The sequence below is a fragment of the Idiotropiscis lumnitzeri genome, chromosome 13 (genome assembly GCF_059441095.1).
Source record: "Idiotropiscis lumnitzeri isolate Australia: NSW breed Sydney's pygmy pipehorse chromosome 13, RoL_Ilum_1.0, whole genome shotgun sequence".
Lineage (NCBI taxonomy): Eukaryota > Metazoa > Chordata > Actinopteri > Syngnathiformes > Syngnathidae > Idiotropiscis > Idiotropiscis lumnitzeri.
The window spans coordinates 3,181,722-3,188,025 of record NC_142403.1 but is presented as its reverse complement, the minus strand read 5'-3'; the positions used below and the strand labels follow the sequence as shown (position 1 = coordinate 3,188,025).

The following is a 6,304-nucleotide window of genomic DNA, read 5'->3' as shown; positions in this document are numbered from 1 at the left end:
TGATCAGCACTGTGGAGTCGACTAAACATCTCAGAAACTCGTCTGAAATTGTTTACTTGACCCGAGCAAACACAGAGTTTCGCAAACTTTCAATAGACTCTACCAGGAGTTCATAGCTTGAGCTTTGTTGAATGCCTGAACCTGAGGTCCTTGACCCCCTTAATGTAAAATAATCATATGGGTAGACGAGTTACGCTCATAATGGCTAGAGCATATTCTAGCAGGTCCCGGAATTTTTCACCAGAAAAAGAATAACTAATCCTTTGGCAAAAAATAATTTACCCGAGAATACTATACTAAGTAAACTTTTTATTAAAAAAAACTAACAGTGGCAGTACTATATTTTATAAACTTCACTGAAGTATGCATGTTTGGCTTTAGTGGTGGGACAATACAGGTAACTCACGATTCGATACTGTGACAATATGTGGCCCACAGTAACGATAATATCACAATACACAATGTCTACGACTATTCAATATATCGTTAGAAATTTCTTCAACAATATATCACGAGATATGTGACTGAAAAAGAAAAAATACCCATAAAAATGAAAACATCTGTAATTATGTATTATTTATTCAATGGCAATATGTGTACAAAGTACAAAGAAAGGTGCATTTGCACAGTACCTCACTTCCGCGGAGTCTTAACACTGTAGCTACGGCTGGACAATTTAAAGTGCATGAACATTAATAACAGGTCCCTGTACAGCTGGACACATTCAAGTGCACAAACATAACATGTTTTATGTAAACCAAGACATTGCACTGTTTTCTAACCTAAAATGTCAGTAGCTACTGTCATTAAAGTGCTTTAATGTCAGTGGAGACACATCAAGGCATATTTTTCTTTAGGAACACTAGCTGATCAGCATGCTCAGACGTAAGAGCACACCTCTGAGCAGAGATTATGTCACCAGCAGTAGAAAAAATTATTTCCGATGGCACACTAGTACCTGGGACACACAGGTACCTATAGGCCAGTTTGGCAAGATGTGGGTACTTGCATGCCTCAGATTTCCACCAACCCAACGGTTCATCTGACAGCGGGGTAGGTGGAGACGCTTGATATAGCTGCACCTCTTTTTCAGCCTTGGAGTTAGGTGTCAATGTGGTTGGGGAATATTTGGCATGCTGAAATGTTTGTCCAAGGAGGGTAGCAAGGGCAGATCTCCTTTTTTTTATTATGTGTGGTGGTTCGTCTTCGTCACTAATGTCATCAGCACAGCCACTCCCGTCAGTGCGCCCTCCCTCCTCGTCACCATCAGACTGCATTCTCATGTCCGTTTCCTCCTGTAAGACAATAAAGCATTTGGCACACCATCATTATTTTCATTAATAAAACTATTTTCATCACAACATCACATTGATGAGCCACTAATCATTTTAAAATTTTACATATGGTTGGTTGTGTGAATTATATTTTTCAATGAGTAGTGACAGGGTTGAAACTTTAAAGGTACAAATACAATTAAAATTCACATTACCTAACTATTGCACAGTGTTTATAAATTGTAATTACCAACATTGCAACAGCCTTTGACACTACCATGGCAAAGGTCTCCTGCACTTCTGAAGGTGACAAGAAGAGCATCGACTTAAACCTGGGGTCTAAGGCGGATGCAACATAGAGGAAGTTTTTCTCCTCTGCAGACATGTAGCGCTTTGATAGGTCTTCATGGATGGCACGCTTTATGTCTTTGATGAGTGTGTCACTCAGAAGTTGGGCGTGAAGAGGAGCGATGGTGGAAACAGTTGGACTTTTCTCCTCACACATGCTCTTCGTTGCTATTAGCATTGGATGGAGGGCTTTCACAACCTCTTCTGCATTTCTGAGGTCTCCATCAGTAAGGGTAGAGATGTCAGCAGTATTCTTTCTGACCTTGAGAGAAAGAAAAGAACAGAATTAAGGTTAATAAACACCAATTTAATATATAATTTGTTAGCAAATTAATAGCCTATCATTACAATTATATATCATGAATATGTGTTGACTGTAACTATTATACGTTTTATAGAAGTAACACCATTACTTTAGTTGTATATCATTAACGAATGTTGAAAGAAACACTACATATTTTCCATACAATCCGACAGAAACCTTACCTCTGGAGATAAGAGGGCAGCAGTGACAGCTGGCTGTTGCTCAAGAAACCGGCTGATCATCTCATAGGCACTGTTCCACCGAACAACAACATCAGCTATCAGCTTGTGGTGTGGCAGGCCTAACATCATCTGATTCCTCTTCAGGGCCTCAGCAGCTGGGCTGCTCCGGTGGAAGAACGTGCAAATTCTCCTAATTCTCCCGAGCAGTCGAGCGACATTTGGCAGTTTTAGGGCATGCTGCACCGCGAGATTCAAAACATGAGCGAAACAGCGAACGTGTAGCTATCCTGTAATCTCAACAGCTACGGACATATTCGCTGCGTTGTCAGTAACCACTGCTGCCTCTTTGTCGGTGAGCTTCCACTCTTCTATAGCCTTCTTAAGCATTTCTGCCATGTAAGCACCAGTATGACTGTCATTCATGACCCGAGTTTGAAGGACGTAGGTTTGTGCTTCCCAGTTTTCGTCTATGAAATGAGCAGTAATAGTTACAAAGGGCTCTGTGGCTCTTGAAGTCCAGCCGTCGCAGGTTAGTGCAACTCGTTTAGCAGACTTCAGTGCAACCTCCACTTTTGCTCTGGTCTCTGAATACAATGCAGGTATCACTTTGTCTGTGAAGTGCCTTCGACTCGGTAGTTCGTATCTTGGTTCCAGTGTAGTTAGGATTCTACGAAAGCCAACGTTTTCGACCACGACCATTAGCGCCCTCATAAACAGGACAGGAGAGAATGAATACGGACGGTGACGACGATGTAAATCCATTGTGTGTTGTTTTAAAAATCGATACTTGCCGCCAGGCTATCGATTATTTATTGCGACAGCGTTCACAACAATTTATTGCAATATCGTTTTTTTTTTCCCACCCCTATTTGGCTTGTACCAAAAAGTATACAAAAAAGTCCAATATAAACTCATATGGAAGCTTAAAGTATAAAGTAGAGGAAGAGAATAGAAAAGGAGAAACGCTTTCAACGCTGAAGCTTTCCAGTGCTTCTTGATAGTCAGGGACCTTGATGTCCAAGTAATCACAACACGAGGCCTGGTTTTTACAAATCGGTCCTTACCTGTGTACCAGAGGGAATCTTTGTTTGCTACACAGCATGGAGAATTGCCAAATGACTCCACAACACACATTGTGTTGATATTTGGGAATGAAGCCTTTTATCATTTAGAAGTGATGAAGCTGCATTAAAGGCGATGGCCCTTTCAATACATACACTGGCTCATCAGTTGTCCCTGACATTGCATGATGGAAGTCATCGCGCTCATTTCTAAGTGGGGGTCCAGGTTGTTCATACGGATACAATTCCCCCCCGCCCCCCTGTGTAAGCAAATATCACACCCATAAGAAAACAGAATTGTTTAGTGTCAAGAAGCAAGGGACGTCCTACCGAATCACAACTACAAATCATGACAGGTGTAACCCAGTAGAGAAAACGCCATACTTCTCTATACAGACATTTTATTTTGAAAAAGCATTTATTTTGTTAAGAGGAAGTGTACATCTCTTTCGTGATTTCCTGTTGGGAGTGTCACTTATGTGATAATGACTTTCTGATTGGTCAAAGTCAAGTTGTCTCGCCTTCTCAAGATGGTATCTAGAGATGAACTTTCTTTATGTTCTTTTACGCTTGGATGCCCAACTGAAAAGTTGTGTGACGATATCTCTTGATTGCTAAACTCTCACACACACACACGACCACCCTTACCTTGCAGAACAGCAACGTGATGTGTTTTTATATATCCTATCCAGTATTATTTTCCATTGCACTAACTATTCTCTTATTTATCTAATTTATATATCTATCTGAATTATTGTTCTATTGCACTGGAGAGGGGAGCTCTCTAATCTCGTTGCACACTTGAGTACAATGTCAATAAAGGGATTTCTGATTCTGATTCTAATGCTAATGTACCGTTCGGTGAGTGAAATACTTATTGAAGTCGATATAAATGTGACCAATATTCAAATGTTAATTGGGAAATGTTTTATTTTAAGTGTGAATACCAGTGAGAACTGAGGGTCTGTGACGAACCGACCGTGTTCATACTCGAACGTCGTCTTGGTGAGTCACCATGCGCTTGTTATGTACTGCGTCGTAAAAACGTTGACGTGAGGCTAACGCTAAGCTAACGTTAAGCTAATGCTAATCGCAAGTGGAAATGTTCTGCTTAGTTGCAGTGAAAAAGTTGATTATACTTGTTTTAAGGTCTTTCTAAAGCAAGGTTTATGTTGACACGCAAATGTATAACTGCTCATTTTGATGTAATGCGAGTTAAAAGTGGAATATTGAATTGACTCAGTTATGTTTGTTATACAATTATTTCTTTATTGAAGTGATTGATATGTGAACTATAAAACATATGGTTATTGAGAAAAATATATTGAGAAATGTGTTTATTGTTATCTCATGGGTTCATTTCATGTGTAACAATGATAACTTGGAAAACATGCATGTATATTAATAACTGTTATAAATGTGATATTTAGATGCAGTATTTATGATAATTGAGAACGAAAGAGCTAGAGCGACTGAAAAGACTGGAAATTGATAATAGACTTTTTAGCTGCATACAATAATTTCATTATTGTTATGCAGGCTAGGTTTTTTATCTTGGGACTAATCCAAGATCTGAGACTGAATGGATTCTCCTTCGATGGAGATGGCGAGCCTGTGCCCAGAACCACAACTGTGATGAGGAAACCACATAACAAACCCAATTACCACCACAACAAGACTGTTTTCCAAGACTACCTGAAAGAACATTGACCGACTTAAGACAAAACATTACTGAGCTCAGTAGGATTTTGGGATTATTATTTCTATTTTTGGGATTGTGATTTATACTATGTATATGATGCCGGCTGTTAAGTTGTAAATAATTGTTTTGTTTTCTATGTTAATACAGTTATTGTTGTTGCTAATTTCCACCTCCAGCTATTTCATTCACACACCTGTCAATTACCACTTTTGTAGCCTTTGAGAATCTAGAATCTGGTCGAACTTATTAAATATAAAAATAACACTATCCTTAAGTAATCGGGGGTTACACAAGACACTTTGGAAACATACTTGTGTCCATGTCTGTCTTGTTATGAATTCCGACGTCACAAAATGGTTGATTCCTTGTTTCTTTGTTTTCTGTGGGTAACAAACTCAAGTGAGTTATCCGACGATGAACAGGATGTCCAGAAACTGGACTGTAGAACAAAAAAATAAGAGCTCTTGAGAGAGAAATAAAGAGCCCCAAAAGAACATCTACAAGAGATACTGGATACCAAGAGAGGTATTTGAATCAACTGCGAGAGATCCAGACTGCCAGAACCGTTAGCTATATTGACTGAGGCAATGTGGGGAGGTGGTAGAACACAGGTGTCAAACTCCAGTCCTTGAGGTCCACAATCCTGCATGTCTAAATAGATCTTAATACAAAGCAAAAACAATTTTGGTTTCATTCCCTTTTCAGAACTTCCAGCAGTCGTGACACAACTAAAGGAAGTTGTGGAAAAACTCTCGACGATGATTCAAAGTCCTGCACCTGCTTCAACAGCATCCACCTCCAAAGACCCATCAATGAATGCACCCAACTCTCCAGTTTTGTAAATAGTAATACATATCATATAATAAATAGTAATACCCCAAAATGAATCGATACCAGGGCAGTATGGTGGCGACGGGTTAGCACGAAGTGCAGTGCAGAAGTCGAGGGTTCGATTCCAGCTTGGTCCTTCCTGTGTGGAGTTTGCATGTTCCCCCCGTGCCTGCGTGGGTTTCCTCCCCCATTCCAAAAACATGGATGGCAGGTTGATTGGACACTCTAAATTGCCCCTAGGTGTGAGTGTGGATGGTTGTTTGTCTATGTGTGCCCTGTGATTGGCTGACAACCATTTCGACTGCCAGAAGATAGCTGGGATCGGCTCCAGCACCCCACGACCCTTGTGAGGAGACGCGGTACAGATAATGGATGGATGAAATCGATACTCTTACTAATAGATGTGATGCAAGGTTTGCCCTGCAATCTCAATCCTTGAATTTTACCCCTAAGAGAGGTGCCCCTAGGGAATGGAATGGATTTAGGAGAGGACAGGAGGAGATTGACACCAGAGAGGTGAGGCCACTCGTGGCTGTTAACTGGTTGGAGAGGCAGCCCGGCATACGGTGGGGGTGCTGTTGGGTGAGGAGCATCTGGACGAA

At 40.6% G+C, this 6,304-nt stretch overlaps 1 pseudogene; it reads right to left on the bottom strand.

Annotated features, from left to right (window-relative positions):
- Positions 1–836: 836 nt before the first annotated feature.
- LOC148324048 (E3 SUMO-protein ligase ZBED1-like) lies at positions 837–2,420 on the bottom strand (annotated as a pseudogene).
- Positions 2,421–6,304: the final 3,884 nt, after the last annotated feature.